Raw genomic sequence first — 17,114 nt, forward strand, 5'->3', positions numbered from 1 at the left:
GAAGAAGGCTGGTAGGGATAATGTTTTACTCTGGATTCCCTGTGTGTGTAGGAGTTGCTTATCTCAAATGTCCTAAGGAGTGGGATCGCCTCCCCCCCTTTTAATGCTCACCCCTATTCTTTAGATGAGGCGGGTAGTGAAACTTTTTTTTTCTGTACTGAGGAGATAACTGTAGTCTAACGGGAGACCAAATCTTCTGTTTTCAGAACATTAACCACCCCCCAAGTCTTACTATACCTTTGTTATTGTATCATTATAATTAGAGGTTTAAGATGTACAGTTTATTTTTTAAGCAAATGTGACTCCCTTTTCTCCTGAGCTAATGCCTTAGATTGTTCCTTTTAAAATATTTCTATTATTATTTGGCTAGTGGTGAAAATAGGCAGCATGGACATGGTTTCTCATTGCATGCCCATTGAACTGTGTTTAATCATTTCTTTGGCATGCTACAACAGTTCATTGAATGGGATTACTTTTGACAAACTGTTGACCAGGGAAGGTGTTCCTAGAGGTAGGTTTCTTGATGATCAAATTATGATAAGTGTACATGAGAAGTCCTGATGTGCATGGCTCAGGCTAGCCCAATCTTGCTAGATCCCAGAAGCTAAGCACAGTGAGCCCTAGTTAGTATTTAGATGGGTGATAACCAAGGAAGACCCAGGGTCGCTTGCTACTCAGAGGCAGGCAATGGCAAACCACCTCTGAATGTCTCAAGCTTTTAAAAATTCATGGTGTTACCATGTCAGCTGCAACTGTAGAGCACTTTCCACCACCATACAGGAGAAATCTAATACAAAAGAAATCTTTTGTTGCTGTTGAAGTGCATATTTGGTTGGTGTGGTGTGTGTAAATATGTGAGTTCAATAGAATAATTTGACAAACTGTATACCAGAATAGCAGAATGGATTTATTTTATGTGAAAGAACATGAGATATGCAAAGCTGTGACTTCCTTTGTATATTTTCAGTTGCTGGAGCATAGAAGAAATCCTAAATGCTCTCTCTCTCTTTTTTTTAAAGGGGAGGTTCATGGTTATCTTTGTGCCTAGGCTAATAAAAGAAATATACCAAGTTATGTCAAATGTAATCTGTTTAGATTATGATTTCAAACATTCATAAACTGATTATACAAGCACAGAATAAATTTCTAGTTATTGGTATTTATTTCAACATGATATTTCAGTGAATTGGCCTTGTGTGCCAAAGATTTGCAGTGATGGTAACCCTGAATTTCTTTGAGAACTAAGGACCTCCACTTAGTGGTCAGAACTAGTTTATTTACAGTGTAATCTTATGCAGAATTACTCCAGCCTAAACACATTGATTTCTGCAGGTTTAGACTGTAGTAACCCTGAATAGAATTGCACTGTTACTGATTCCTGTGGTTCAGGGTTGTCAGCAAATGTATTGCAGTTGGATTGTGAAAGCTATTTTAAATATGTTGATGTTACATGGGCATTGTCATGCAGGTTTTATCTTGGCTTTTACAGTTGTTATGTGTGAATGTTAGTATTAAGCTTGCTGCTCTGTGGTTTAAGAAATGGGGTATGTAGGAAGATTGGGTTTGTTTAAAGAGAATATGAGACTTCATGCAAATCTGTAGTGTGGAAAGTATAAAATAATGGCACAATAGTGTGTGTGTGGGGAATGAATAGTTTATACATGGCTTGGTGATTTAGTATTTTATTTTCTGTCAGTGAAGCATAACATTTAATCCCAGCCATTACAATAGTTTAGTAATTGTAAGTAGAAGAGGTATGTAAAAGTAATAGCTTTTGAAATTATTCTAAAAGGCTCATTACCAGGCCTTGAAATAAAACTTGAGTGTTTGCTCTATGAATTATGCCATAGTGATCTACCCAGTTTCCTTGAGTCTTTCTGCTGTCTTAATTACTCCCAAACCAAACTATTACACCATTGTTAAATATAAAACTGTGCATTGACCAGTTGGATTGTTGAGTTTACAGGACATGAAAAGCAGTGACCCATTCATTGTGGGATAAGTGGCAAATGTCTTAATCCCTTCTTACTGAGATGATGTTTTCTGTAGTGTTAGCCCACTATGTTGACTAATGACTAGTCTGATTTCTGCCTGTCACCTGTGACTGGTATTCATGTGCTGTTGCTGGTCTCTGCTGATGCCTCTGTTTTGCCCACTGGATTTAAAATTCCATGAACAAAGACACAGAATTGAATGTATGGAGCAAGTGGGGGTGGGAGTAGCAGCGAGATGAGAGACTTGAGAAGGAAAGAGACAGGGCATCAGCTGTTACAGGTGGTGATTTATACAGAATTCAGAGGGTGATTAGAGAGTACCACTTAGGTTTGTAAGTGGAGAGGTGCTATTTCTTGTGTAAGGGTGTGCTTGTGATAACCTGCAGAACTCCAGTCACTTCTTCCTCCTCACACCAATGCACAAAGAGAAAAAAAGTAAAGCTTGCTGATAATAAACTTAGCATTAACAAAACTTAAAAAGGCAGGCATTTGTGCTAGTTATAATAATTTGGAGGAACTAAAGTACCTGAAGTGGGATACTGTAAAAGTTCATGGAAATGCTGGGTGTGGGGGAATGCTTGTAGAAGAAAAACTCTGGTGTAGAGTTGACTGAATCCATAATACGTCACAGGCAGTTTTGCCCATTGCAGAGAGCATGATTCCATTCTTCTTCTTTAGTACTTTAACCTTTTTGAGGCAGAATGTGTAGATTACTGCCATTTTTTGCCATCAAGTTGCAGCTGACTTACGGTGTCCCCAAAGGCTAGAGATGAACAGAGGTAGTTTGCCATTGCCTGCCTACGTGTAGCAATCCTGGACTTCCTTGGTGGTCTCCCATCCAAGTACTAATCAAGGTCGACCCTGCTTAATGTCTGAGATTTTATTAGATCAGGGTAGCCATCCAGCCAGAGCTCACTTAATAGCCACACTAACATACTATCAGTTACCTTTAAGGATGTATTTAAAATTATGAAATCTCAAGCCATATAAAATACTTATATGGGATAAAGTACATATAATTTTTGCTTAAAGGCTCTGTGCTGGATGGAGACAAAATCATTTTACAACATCACTGTACTGAAGGGTGGAATATTTTATGAAGTCCCATAGCCAAGGCAGGAAAACTAACTTTTATTTTGTGACTTTTTTAAAAATTAAAACGTTAAGGTGGAAAGTAGCTTCCAACAGGCTTCTGGCAGCCATCAGTCTGCTGTTGCTTTGTGCTGTGTGGTCCTAAAGAAATGCAACTTTTGGCATATTCTGGAGACTAGATTAGCAGAGCCTTGGAAAAAAGGGTTCTTATATTAGCTTTGGTTCTCTTAGATCAAAGGTGACTCAACTTCTTTGTTTCTGGTCCATTCCATTCTTTAGACTGTGGTCTTGGGGACAGAAGTGTGTCATACTGTGTAACCTTCACTGCCTTTTATAATGTATCAGTTTCACTATCAGTACAAGTCTGATAATTATGGAGAACATTTGGCTATGTCTAAGGCATTGGGTAAAAGCCAGAGACAGAACAGTGAAAGTGTAAGACATCTGCGTCTCACCTTTGAAATCAACTTCCTTTTCCTTGAGAGTGGCAAACTTACCAAGTCTTGTTAAGACTTTGATACGGCCACTATGGTTCAAATAAAATTGCTTAATGGGAGAATTGTTACATAGTTCCTTTTTTTTTTTTTACAGTTGTGCCATGGTTTCTAGCTTGGGTTAGGTGCTATGGTGTCTGAAAACTGTCATCTTAAACTGGTCCATAAACAATTGGGGAGAGTTAATATGTTCGGCAAGACATAATGTGGGAATAAAAGAATCGAAAAGGGGCCACAGCTCAGTGAACACATACTTTTCAAGCATCCAGTGCAGTCGCAGTCCCGTGCTAAGTTTGAGCATAGCTAGTTTAAAGGATCTTGGGCTATGGGGAGAAATTCCTTTGTTTCAAATCCTGGAGAGGTGTTCCCAATTAGAATAGATAATACTGGGCAGTATGGACCAATGGTCAGAACTGGTATGACAGCTTTTTATGGTCATGTGTAACTTATTTAATGAGAAAATCTCATGAGTAAAGAAGGAAGGAACTGATGGCCAAATTTGGAAAAGTTTTTGCTAGCAGTAGCCAATTTGTTACAAGGAGGGTATTACACAATTTTGTTTAGGATGGTATCGTATACTTTGGAGTATTTTTGCAATTGTTCTGTCCTGATGAATCCCCCCCCCCCCAACTACTTCTACTATTTTACCTTGTAACCAAGAGTTCTCAGGTCAGAGAAACTTTGATGTCTTTGTGGAACTGGCCTCTGTGTGTCTGCTTCTTTCCCGAATGCTTGTTTTCTGTGGATCAAAAACTGGCTAGTTAATAGGAAACAGAGAGTGAGTATAAATGGGCAATTTTCTCTGTGGAGGGTGGTAAGCAGTGGGGTACCACAGGGATCAGTACTCGGTTTGATGCTTTTTAAGTTGTTCATTAATGTTTTGGAGTTGGGAGTAAGCAGTGAAGCGGCTAAATTTATGGATGACACTAAATTGTTCAGGGTGGTGAGAACCAAGGAGGATTGGAGCCAAAAATCCTAACTATAAATTGATAGGGTCTGAACTGGCGGAGACTGACCAAGAAGAGAGATCTTGGAGTTGTAGTAGATAACTCAATTAAAACGTCAAGACAATGTGCAACTGCAATTAAAAAAGCCAATGCTATGCTCGGGATTATTAGGAAGGGAATTAAAAACAAATCAGCCAGTATCATAATGCCCCTGTATAAATCGATGGTGCAACCTCATTTAGAGTACTATGTACAGTTCTGGTCACCACACCTCAAAAAGGATATCATAGCATTGGAAAAATTGCAGAAAAGGGCAACTAGAATGATAAAAGGATTGGAACACTTTCTCTGTGAAGAAAGGTTAAAGCGCTTGGGGCTCTTTAGCTTGGAGAAATGATGGCTGAGGGGTGAAATCATAGAGGTTTACAAGATTATGCATGGGATAGAGCAGGTAGAGAAAGAAGAACTTTTCTCCCTTTCTCACAATACAAGAACTCATGGGCACTCAATGAAATGGCTGAGCAGTTGGGTTAGAACAGATAAAAGGAAGTACTTCTTCACCCAAAGAGTGATTAACACATGGAATTCACTGCCACAGGAGTTGGCAGCGGCTACAAGAATGGACAGCTTCAAGAGGGAATTAGATAAGCATATGGAGCAGAGGTCCATCAGTGGCTATTAGCCACAAGGTATAGATAGGAACTTTCAGTCTGGGGCAAGTGATGCACTGTATTCTTGGTGCTTGGGGGGGGGGGCAGCAGTGGGAGGGCTTCTAGTGTCTGGCCGCACTGCTGGATCTCCTGATGGCACCTGGTATTTTTGGCCACTGTGTGACAGAGTGTTGTACTGGATGGGCCATTGGCCTGATCCAACATTGGCTTCTCTTATGTTCTTATGTTAAGCAGTGGTGGTTGTTCCTTGTGTATTGCCCATCAAGTATGGAATTCAGCACACTGTTTTCCTGCTGTTCCATGCTTCAGTCACTTTGAAGAGTAATGTAAAATATTTGTGGAAATATAGTTCTGTATTAAAAGAAATTATAGACTAAACTGGTATTTTAGGGATACTTGTAGGATCAAAGGATGCAGGATTTAATTTTATTTATTTGTAGTTCACATGTGCCCATGAGTTAGGATCATTGAAAGAGGCAGTGTTTTCTTTTTAAAATGTGACTCCCTGAAAAATCAAGGGCATGGTTATTCACTGAAACAAGGCCATAATGATTGACTGATGGTTCAGCCAGCTATGTCACTATGCACTCATGATATCCCCCTTTAAGCCATGTTTTACCCCATTATACCTTATGGATTCTTTGAAATACTGTATTAAGTATTCTATTGGGACATTCTGCTTTTTAAAGGACACACATGCTAATACTGTGAGGTATCAGAATGTGGTCTTGTTCAGCTTCCTAAAAAAATGGAAGCCACTTCTCAAATAAAAGTATGATGCTAAAAATACTAAAAATTGCAGTCTGTGTGTGTAAACCTCAACTGAAGATTAATATGGTGTCATCTCTGTGGCATGCCAGTCACTTATATGACTGTCATATATGAGTGCTTGCCAAGTAATGAAGAGTGGCTCATTGAATGAGACAATCCTAGCAAAGCTGTAGAATTATTTTAAGTCCCCCCCCCCACAGGTTAAAAATGCTGTGATTTAAGGGGAAACCATTTTGTACCTTATTTTTCTACTTATACTAAATAATACATAATAGAATTTTAAGTCTGCAACTGTATTTTTGTCTGTTCTAGGTGAGCAGCTGTGTTGGTCTGAATCAGTAGAACAAATTTTGAGTCTGGTGGCACCTTTAAGACCAACAGGACTCAACAGGGATAAACCTCCTCAGGACTCAATAGGGATATTGGTTTCTTATCTCATTACATATGCTAAACTCATTTAGTCTTCACATATGTATTCTCAACAAGAAGGGCTATACATCTCTGTATTTTAGCATATTTCTTTTTCAATATAATATATTAGAATACTGAATGTAATCCAAGGAATATTAGAATGTCCTGCTGACACGCTAAAGAAGAAAAAAAATGCTGTTCGTTGCCTGCGCACCTGAGAGGTGATGGAGCATTGCAGTTTACTTCCCACAATTAGAAAGGATACCTTACACATTTATCTCCTATTTTGACGTATTTATTGTCTCATTGTTTTTGCCCCTTAATTAAATCAAAACAACTGTTGACTGTATAACTTTAGTTTATTTAGTTTTGTCTTTACTTATCTTAAAACATCTTCATAATGTTACATGCTAATTTGCTGTTCAGCCTGTCTATACATTTCAACTGTTACCTTCCATTCCAATGTATTTGAAAAAGTGTGCATGCACACGGAAGCTCATATCTTGAATAAATCTTTGTTGATCTTAATGGTGCCACTGGACTCAAAATTTATTATTTTGTCTGTTCTGTTAGTATTTGTCTCCTGCTTCTTGGCCTTTTGGCTAAGATCAAGTGTAGTAAACTTTCTCTCCTCCATTTGTATAATTTATTTGTCTCATGTTATTCCAGTTGCATCTCCTTTTTGCAGTTGGAAGATGAGCTCTGGGGAAAGGGAACGTGGTTGGGATATGGTATATGGATTTTCCTTCTGCTTGATATTTATAAATTAGGATCTTCTGAAAGTTTCTGAGAAAGTGTGATCCCAGTCTGAATTGGGTGGGACCCTCTTTGTGAAGATCTGCAAATCAGATACTTTCTGTACTTACAGTGCAGGTTTCTTTTTATAATTTGATTCCATGTATACTAGACTGCAATAGAAAATTATGATTGAGATGGTTGATTACAGAAACCAATAACTAGCCATACGAGGGTGAAATGATGTAACTTCTGTCTGTACTCCCAAGAAACTTTCCAAGGGAAAACCATTTAGGCATAGATACCATTCTTTATAAAAGTGGCTTTCTGGTTCTAAGGATCAGCAGCATGAATTGAATGTTTCATCCAGAACGTGTGTAACTATTCTTTCATCAAGCTGATTTAAATACATGTTAAATTACCTGGTGGTAAATTGTACTTGTGAAATTAGTTATGGCTTTTAAATGGTATTTTCAAGAAAATAAATAGTACTCAATTATGTCAATATAGATGTGTTTAAAGTAGTTCCAAGTTCTATCCTTCCTGTCTCTAAAATTGCATAAAAGTCCAGTTAGTGCTCGCAGTTTACTTCACATGCTTGCTGGCCGCTTGCCACAGTGCTTTTTGTGTGGTGATGGAAATTATGCTGCTGATAAAACAGTCCATTTTGATTTAGCTGATAACTCTTAACTATATAATGGGAGGTTAGTCTGTGTACTTGTGCATGAAACTACTATTGCCTGGCCTGGAGCTGAATAAATTACAGAACAGGATTCTTCAGGTTAGTTCTGCTGCATGTGGCAAGAAACTTATGTAGCCAGTGACTATATCCTGTTGTGTGGTTTTAACTGAAATTATGACTATTGATAATTAACTCCTGCAAAAGATATCCATATCCAGTTACATAATTAAGTGCATAATTATTGGAAGCGCTGTATTGCTGTGCTCATATAGTGGTATGGTTGCAATCTCAGACAAGGACCTGTGAGACCCAGATTCTAATTCCTGCTCTGCCATGGAAACTCAGTGAGTGACCTTGAGCCAGTCACTCTGTCAGTTTAACCTACCTCACAGTGTTGTTTTTTTCCTTTATGGCTTTTAATGAAACTTTAGTTTATTGAGACATTCACATTGTCAAGAAAATATCTCAAGAATGATACAATAAACAAACTGGCAACTGATTTTTCTCAGTTTAGCAAGCTATTTAGTACTCTGTGCATAGTGAAAGTAGTTAATGGTTAGGGTTTTTTTTTTGAAGCTTTAATTAGTAAATGTTCTCTATAGTCCCATTAGGGAAACATCTGGCTTTCTTTTGATCTGTCTTGGTGACAGCTGAATGATAATTACAAAAGTACAGAAACTAACCTGCTGTGAGAGGTGAGAGTGGTTGTTCTAAATGGTAGATTTATTTAAAGATACATGAATTGAAACAAAATTTCTTTCTGTATTCATGTCGGAAATATCCATGGATAATTCACCTTCTGCCATGGGAATATGGGAATATTTTTTACTGGACCTCAGACTGGATTGTGCAGCAGGATAGACAGGCAGGGCCAGTCCCAGGGTTTTTTGCACACTAGGCGAGGCTACCTTCTCCCCCCCCCCCCCCCGGCCCCCCCCCCTTTTTTAAATGCATTTTAGGAAGAATGAAAAGCACAAAAACACCATACTAAAAATCATGAGAAACGGGGGAGCTGAACCTTTTTTAAAAATGAGGACAGGGTAACTGCATGCCTGTCACGTCTAGGAGTTTAGGGAATTTTGACGTATCTGGGATGACACGACATTCACCAGACAATATGCCCATAGCAGAGATTTTAGGCCTAGAACCATGCCCCGAAGCCCCAGTCTTAGTTACCAATTACACAGACTTGGCTTCTAAATACTGAACTCAAGCAGGAAGACACATACAGACACCTTTATGGTTGACACAACAACCTTGTGAGGTAGATTAGGCTCAGAGGGGGTGACTGGACCAAAATGACCCAGCGGCCTCCCATAATGCAATAGGGATTACAACCTGGGTCCCACAAATCCTCTTGAGCTGGGAGCCGATTTTCAGACTATTTTCTGCTCTGCCCACCAGCCCTGTAGCCTGCTGTGCTTCAGTATTTACTGATGAGCTATGCAGGCCCAAACCTGTACACAGTATTCCCAATAAGGCTGCACCATGGATCTATATAGGGGCCACTGCAGAACACGGGGCTGACACTTTCATTGTGCTTTCCACCACAACCCCACTAGCAGAGAGTTGAAGCTGGGATTTTTTGTCTCCCTGTGCTTCCATGTGGTGTGGAAGAAGCCCCAGGAGTAGGCTCCCAAGGGGCCAGGGATCAGGATTGTGGCAGGCAGACCCTTTGCAGCATTGGGGCAAAGCCCATTCCTGTCCCTCCCTCCCTCCTCTGGGGCTTTGTGCTCAAAAGACCCCCCCCCCGTCATTTAAGCTGGGCTCTGCCCTGCTTCAGGTGCCCTCAGGGACACAGGCATCTACACCAGAGGAGCTTAAAACTCTTGGGAAGGGGGCTGACTGTCCCAAACAGCACCAAGGGCCGCTGCCTCCTGGGTAGAACCCTCTCCCCATGGCCAAACACGCTCCTGTCTGCTTGTCCCTAAGCATCCCCCCCCCCGTTCTAATCAAGCTGATTGCAATATACATTGTACCTCTGCATCCTTCCCAAACATTCTTTGCAACACTTTTGCCACCTTCTGACTAGGATAAAAGTACTCAAACAGCATATCTACTTTGCTTGTGTCTGATGAAGGAGGCTTTGAGTCTCATACCCTGAAACTCTTGTTGGTCTCTAAAGTGCTACTGGATTCAAATCTAAGACCCCTCTGGGGTTTTTGCCTAAAAGACCCCCCCCCCCTCATTTAAGCTGGGCTCTGCCCTGCTTCAGGTGCCCTCAGGGACACAGGCATCTACACCAGAGGAGCTTAAAACTCTTGGGAAGGGGGCTGACTGTCCCAAACAGCACCAAGGGCCGCTGCCTCCTGGGTAGAACCCTCTCCCCATGGCCAAACACGCTCCTGTCTGCTTGTCCCTAAGCATCCCCCCCCCCGTTCTAATCAAGCTGATTGCAATATACATTGTACCTCTGCATCCTTCCCAAACATTCTTTGCAACACTTTTGCCACCTTCTGACTAGGATAAAAGTACTCAAACAGCATATCTACTTTGCTTGTGTCTGATGAAGGAGGCTTTGAGTCTCATACCCTGAAACTCTTGTTGGTCTCTAAAGTGCTACTGGATTCAAATCTAAGTGGAGATCAGCTGTAATTCTGTATATCTCCAGGTCTCACCTGGAGCTTAGAAACCCTGGGCCTTTCCCATGCCCTTCTCTCCCATGGGCCAAGCCGCGCACTCTCCCCCCTTTCCAGGGCTTTTCACCCTTCCCTTGACCTCTCCCCCCCTCCACACTCCTCACAACCCTGCCCCAAGGCAGCGTCTGCAGCCCCAGCATGTGGAATTCAGGAGCACGTTGCCCTCCTCTCCTCTGCCCCCCCTAGATGGAGTTGCGTGCACACGCAGCGGAGCCTTTGTGGGACTTCCAGGGGCACCCCCCCAACTAGCTTCTTTCGCTCTCATGGCTCCATGCAGATCCCCCCCCCCCAAGACTTTGGTTTTTTCTCAGCTAGCTTCCCCCCCAACCTTTTGATCACCACTGGGAAAGTTTGGCTGGGGAGGGGAGATGAGGAAGGGACTCTCTTTAACCCTTTCCTTACTGCCCAGTTTCCTAGCAAGAAAGGAGGAGAGCTTAGTAGCCCAGGGTGTTAACAGCGGAATGGAAGGTGGGATTCAGCCCCGGCCCTCAGGGTTCACACTCCCTTTGGACGCGCCACTTTTTAATGTTATGAAGGGCCCAGCCCACAAAGGCACCTCGTTAAGCCTTGGCTTCCAGATTGGGGCCCTGGGAGCCCGCGGCTTCTGGCAAAGGGCGAGGGGGACCTACCTATTTCCTTCCTGCTTTCCCCCTGCTGCTTGCCGCCCTTTGTGCTGGTGGCGGTGCCACCTCTCTGGGCTCCCTCCTGAGTTTACTCACCACATCTCTCTTCCCTTGTCTTGCAAGTTGTGCCTAATAACCAACCTTTTCAGCGGCCGTTGTGCAGGTTCCAACTCCTGGTCCTGGGAGCGGGCGGGAGGTGCACAGCGGACGGCTGAGAGAGCGGGCGGCAACTGCTTGCGGTGTGTGCAGCACGTGCTCTGCGGTGGCTACAGTGACTGAGGAGGAGCCGAGGAGCACACAGGTGCACAGCGAGCAGAGCAGGCAGCACATGCCCAGTCTTTTGGTGAGGTGAGGGAGGGGCTGGGTGGGGTGGGAGGCCAGTGCGGCGCCAGCACCCCCCATACAGGGGCTCTCCAGGCAACTGCCTAAAATTTTCTATGGGTGGTCCGGCCGTGTAGACAGGTTACCTCTACTAGTATTATGGTCATTATGGCTAGATGCTTTTGCTGACCCAGAAGAAACATTACAGAAAGCATCCTTAATTGATTCACACACCTTATATCTTTGGTGTAGTGGTTAAGTGTGTGGACTCTAATCTGGGAGAACCGGGTTTGATTCCCCACTCCTCCACTTGTACCTGCTGATGTGACCTTGGGTCAGTCACAAGCTCTGGCACAGCTGTCCTTGAAAAAGAGCAGTTTGTGTCAGAGTTCACTCAGCCCCACCCACCTCACAGGGTGTCTGTTGTGGGGAGGGGGAGGGAAAGGAGTTTGTAAGCCGCTCTGAGACTCCAAGCGAAGGGCGGGGTATAAATCCAATCTCCTCTTCTTCTTCTTCTTCTTTACCATTAAGTAGTTGAAGGATCTTTAAAACCGACTTGAACTCCTATTTCTTTTTCTTTTTAATTATTTGAATGATAAGCGCAAAATTAGCAGATAACTTGTAATGGCAATACTTGATTCATCAGAAACTTAATGATCATTTTGTAATTGTTTCCTTCATGCTTTACTAAGCACTGTATTGTATTTTATTTCAATCTTCAATAAACAGTTTAAAATATATATATATTCTCCCCCCCCCCATTCCTATGTCTCATATGGAAGCAACACTTTAGTGTTAGGTCTCAAGGTGTGTTTGCTGTTTCTAATGCATTAATCTGAGGCAAGATTATTTAATGATGGTACTAGCTACTTGGGGCGTCTGTGCAGAAGACACAGCCACAGTGGTCTCATCTGAAGTACAGTCTTTTCTTTTCTTTTTTGTATTTTGTGTTTGTGTGTGTGTTTGTGTGTGTGTGTGCGCACACCTGGAACTTATGGCAACCTACTGGGTAACTGACCCCTACTGGTGGCTGAATAAGGCCTGCCCCTGTCCTCCCGACTGTTGGTATTTCAAGGAGGTCTCCCATCCAAGTACTGGCCAGAGTTGGCCCTGCTTAGCTTCCGTAATCGGGCTTCCCTGGGCTATCTAGGTCAGGATTAGAGATGTGAAGGTCTGGGAAAAAACCGGAAAAAATCAGAAAAACACCCCATATGTATGGTATCAGATTGATCTAATTTCTGTGCACCGAGGACAAGCAAGTCCTAGGTTACAAACTGAACTCTCCAGTGCAAGAACAAGATGCATTTCTTCCTTTAGGAGGTGCTATTGTCGCAAGAAAAGAAAAAGGTTTCAGTTTTGTTTTTGCATATGGGTGGGTATTCTGTTTGTAATAATTGTTTGGATACTCTATATTTTTAATATGCTAGTTGTGATAATTTCATGCCAAGTAAAAATGTCCATTGTCATATTTTATGTTCCTAAAGTAACAGAATGACTTTCAATCCGGAAAAGAAAAAAAAAAGTGCTAATGTAGCCTTTTTTTCAATTTTCCCGAAAATTTCCATCCCCCCCCCCCCGAAAAAACGGGTATTTTTCCTAGCGTCAAAATTTCCGGAAATTTTACATTTCTAGTCAGGATGTCTGAAGTGCAGTCTTTTCTTATTTTTATCTTAAGGAGTGCTGCTTTTCCCAGTAACAAGTTAGCTGAGAAGGGTCAGACCAATTTTTGCTACTTGAATGAGCATGGCTTCTTTCTGCAGTGCATTCTGTTATCCACTGATAGTGACTCCCACACCCCATTCTGTGGTGGCAATGAACATGCATTGCTTTGCCCAGATAGTAGAGTAGTACAGCCCTCACTGTAGCTATTGCCCCAGATTTACCTACTCGACACTCTGGTAACAGGAAATAAAGTGGCAGTGAATGAATGGTGATGGAAATATATATGTGGTGGGTGTCTGTTTTATACAGTAGTCTTTTTTATGTTTTATTCCGACTAATTAAACACTTCCCCATGAAAATGTGTCTTATTTGTAGTAATATAGCTTGTTTTGCTTGCAGAAAAACTCAGTCCCAGGCTTGGAGAGTGTCCTTCCTTCCTTCCTTCCTTCCTTCCTTCCTTCCTTCCTTCCTTCCTTCCTTCCTTCCTTCCTGAATAGGCTACAAGTCAGTGTGCCCAGCTAGAAACAATGGACAAGAGTTGGCACCTTCATATGCTTCTTTGATATGGCAGACCCATTGTCTGTCTGTCTGCCAGTTTTTTCTTGTGTGGTTGATAACAGTAGGAGCTTTTTAAAGAATGTTGCTAAATGTAGGCCTGAGCAGTACAGCTAAAGAATTAACTGGCACAGTTGACACATTCATTACCGTTTCTTTATTGATGAGGATCTTAGCTCAAATTTGGATTTGTATCAATGAAGAATAATGGACTAGCAAAAAGCATTTCGCCTGTCTTGCCAAAAGTCTGTAAAAGCAAAGTTAGTCATGGTATACCAATAAATGCTACTTTGTGCATCCCATAATTGTTTTTAAAAGATGGTAAAGAAGAATGCTGGTACATGAGCAGTTGATAACATTTCCCCTCACCTCCCACTATTGTATCCAAGGGGGAAGGTATCTGTAGAAGCTACATAGCTCAGGTGTTCTGGCTCACTAGCAGTTTGCTAGCGTGTAGCTGAACCTGGAGAAGTGGTGAAAGGTTAATTCTTGCAATACAGCTGTGATGATAATAATCCAAACATGTGCCTTGGGCACATTTGGAATTTTGAGATAATATGTCAACAGTGAAATCATGTGAGAGGGGCTGATAGTATGGTTATTTCTTAATGCTGATTTTTCTAGGAGGCAGTGTTAATAAACTTAATTAGAATTATGGGGTAACTTGGGGTGTTTCTAAACTTTGCTTGTCTTCTTGAAGGTAAACAAAAGATTCTGTGTGATTTTCTTATTCTTTACTTTGCTATTTTATTGTTTCTTACTTTACTTTGCCTGAAAAAAGGAGAAAAGGAAGTAAAGCAAAGTAAAATGCCAATTACTTTGTGGGACATCCATGAAGAACGAAGCAAACTTGTGTTTTGGGAACCACTTTGACAGGCTGGGACCATTTCCGCAAAAGACCAAGCCCTCTCATCTGTGTCTTTAAATATTCAAACTATGCAAAATTTTTAGTGAACAATTTTGCCTTTCCAGGAGTAGATTCGAATGTTGCATTTCCTTACCCTGTGTTTTCAGAATCCTTGTATTCAGTGAATTTTAAAAAATTCAGATCCTAACTTCACAGTTTCTAGTGAGGAATTCCCGTAGTCAATTTTTTCCCCTGCCACAACACCATTTTGTGTTTTATCGTTAGTGGTGCATGTTCATCACGCCTCCTTGCCCTCCCTGGTTGTCCCGGAGATATCTGCTTTTTTTTTAAAAACTGTAGTACTGATTGCGTTACAACACAATTTTGACCTTTACAGTACATGAAGTTCCTGTCCTTTGCTTTGCCTTTGGAAATGCTGGCCCAGACAGATCTATTCCAGTTTAAGGGGAAATATTGTGCTGCTCCCTCTCTGAAAAGTGGTGGTCAAAAAAATAAATAAATATCGCTGGTCTAAAAGTGGCCAGCTTCAGTGAATCTGGAATCAGGGCTCCCTGGTTACAGAGAGAGGAGTGGGTGTTCACAAACAGCCACAGCACTACCCATCTTGTTTTTCCCCCTGAATGGTCACTTTAAGTACTCCATCAAGTACTGCAGCTGCTCCTACGGGAAGACGACAAACGATCCCAGGCTCTCTGACCAGTCCAGCTTGCATGCAAGCCCTCCCCCCCCATTTTAAAACATAACATTGATTGTATTACAACACAATTTTGACCATTACAATACAGCAATCTGCATTTTCTTTTTCTTTTTTACTGTGCCTTCCCACGTAGCACCTCCAAGCTGACCACCTCATAGTGGCTATGGGGCGGGGGCGACTGACATGGCTCATGCAGCTGAGGCTGCCGCTGGTGGGTGTCCAGCTCGAGCCCTGTGGGAGACTGAAAGGCGGACTCCATCCTCCTGGCTGTGGGGCCCAATCTCTTGTGAAACATCCTCTCTCCTCTGCCTGCCTCTCACTGGTTCCTCATTTTAAAATGAATCCTCTAGAGAGCCTTCAGTCTTGGTGCCTTGTTTACATAGGAAAGTTTATTCAGATAGCAACACTTTCTACAGTTGTAAACTTCTCCCAGCTTTCCATGGGGTTTTTGATCTCTCCCTCTGATAACTTTGCAACATAATTGTGCATGTGCAAAAAAAAAAAAAGGTTACGTCACTGGCGTAGTGCATGATGGGAGGCGGCTTGGCCCCCTTTGAATGAATTGTGGAACTCATAGTGGGTGTCTGATCCTGAGGCAAAAGGCCTCCTGCAGAATGAGTGGCGCAAACTCAAAACATCAGATGTGAGTTCCACTCGCTGCTAAAATGTGGTAAGAAGGTATTGCAGAAATGGTCTGGGATGAGAGAGACTTAGATGGATTAATGGCAGGTTTTCATCGTAATGAGCTGTATTATCACCTGGGGTTCACCAACTCATAACTGTTTTTAAGACTTTGGGAGGCTGAACGGTAGAGTGAAGGCTGCTGGTAGTACTGAATTGTTTGTATTTTCTAGCATGGGTTAGTGGAAGAAACAGATTATCTGAAGTATGCAGCAGGCATTTTTTTTTGCAAAGATAATACAAAAAACATCATTCTTAAATAGAGTAGATGTCAACAGCCCATTCTCAGTGATTTTACTAGAACCAGCCTGACTGCTTGTTTTAAAATTAGGATGGGAACCTGTCAAGAATGGCAGGGAAGAGGGAAATTACATTTTAAACTCATTGCAGAGGAGGAGGAAGGATTGGGTTCAAGCCCAGTTCTAGCCCCCTTGCTTGTGAATATTTCAGCAATGTAGAGAACCTCCCTAATCTGAAGTGATCCCTCCTTATAATTGATTCATTGATATCAAAGTGAGTCTGAACCTGCTTGGTTGTTTTTGAGCTTCCAAAGTGATTATGGAGAGAACTGGATTCATCGCTGTGCCTCAGCAGCCTTAAGGTTTAGAGATTGCGTGCCATGTGGATATTCCTTACCATGAAAATATCTTCTCGCTGTAGCATGAACGAATGTGCATGTGCAGCCCTGTGTGTGTGTGTGGGGGGAGGGACGGGGTTTTAGAACTTACTCTCTCCTCCCATTTTTGTGCCATTGTGCGCAGACACGATGCTGAACTATAGAAATAGGTGAAGGGAAAATGTTAATGAAACTGCAGCTTGCTTGCTTTGGGGAAATCTGAGGTACAAAAACAGAAGAATCTATAAATATTACTGACCTCTTGGGCTGTGGTAATTGTGATGGATTTTGAAATCACTAGGATGGAATGACTTAGTGGCTCTTTTTATAATGATCAGCTGTTTTTCTAGGAAGCATATGAAATTGTATCATTTGGTTTACTCCGTTTACCGCTTACTTGTTTAAAAATGTAAATGTGTAAGTTTTCTACCAATAAAATTATACCCAACACCACAGAATGAGAGAGAGCTCTATGTACTACTGCACCATATGATACCTTAGCATATGTATTTGCTTTACCTTTGCTTAGCTCTACCATCTTGGAGATACAGTAAACTAGAAGCTGAAAATAAAATGAAGTATGTATTTTGAGCAGAAACAGTCTATACATTTTGAGTTACTTTTTCTAGACCTTTACATTTCTAGGTGTGTGGCT

At 41.8% G+C, this 17,114-nt stretch overlaps 1 protein-coding gene across 1 annotated transcript in view; it reads left to right on the top strand.

The window, feature by feature from the left end:
* GALNT2 (polypeptide N-acetylgalactosaminyltransferase 2) overlaps positions 1–17,114 on the top strand; it is a 104,152-nt gene that overhangs the window by 1,181 nt on the left and 85,857 nt on the right. The gene's annotated exons all lie outside the window — the stretch shown is intronic.

Source organism: Gekko japonicus, unplaced genomic scaffold, assembly GCF_001447785.1.
Source record: "Gekko japonicus isolate JY-2015 unplaced genomic scaffold, Gekko_japonicus_V1.1 scaffold851, whole genome shotgun sequence".
In the NCBI taxonomy this organism is placed as follows: Eukaryota; Metazoa; Chordata; class Lepidosauria; order Squamata; family Gekkonidae; genus Gekko; species Gekko japonicus.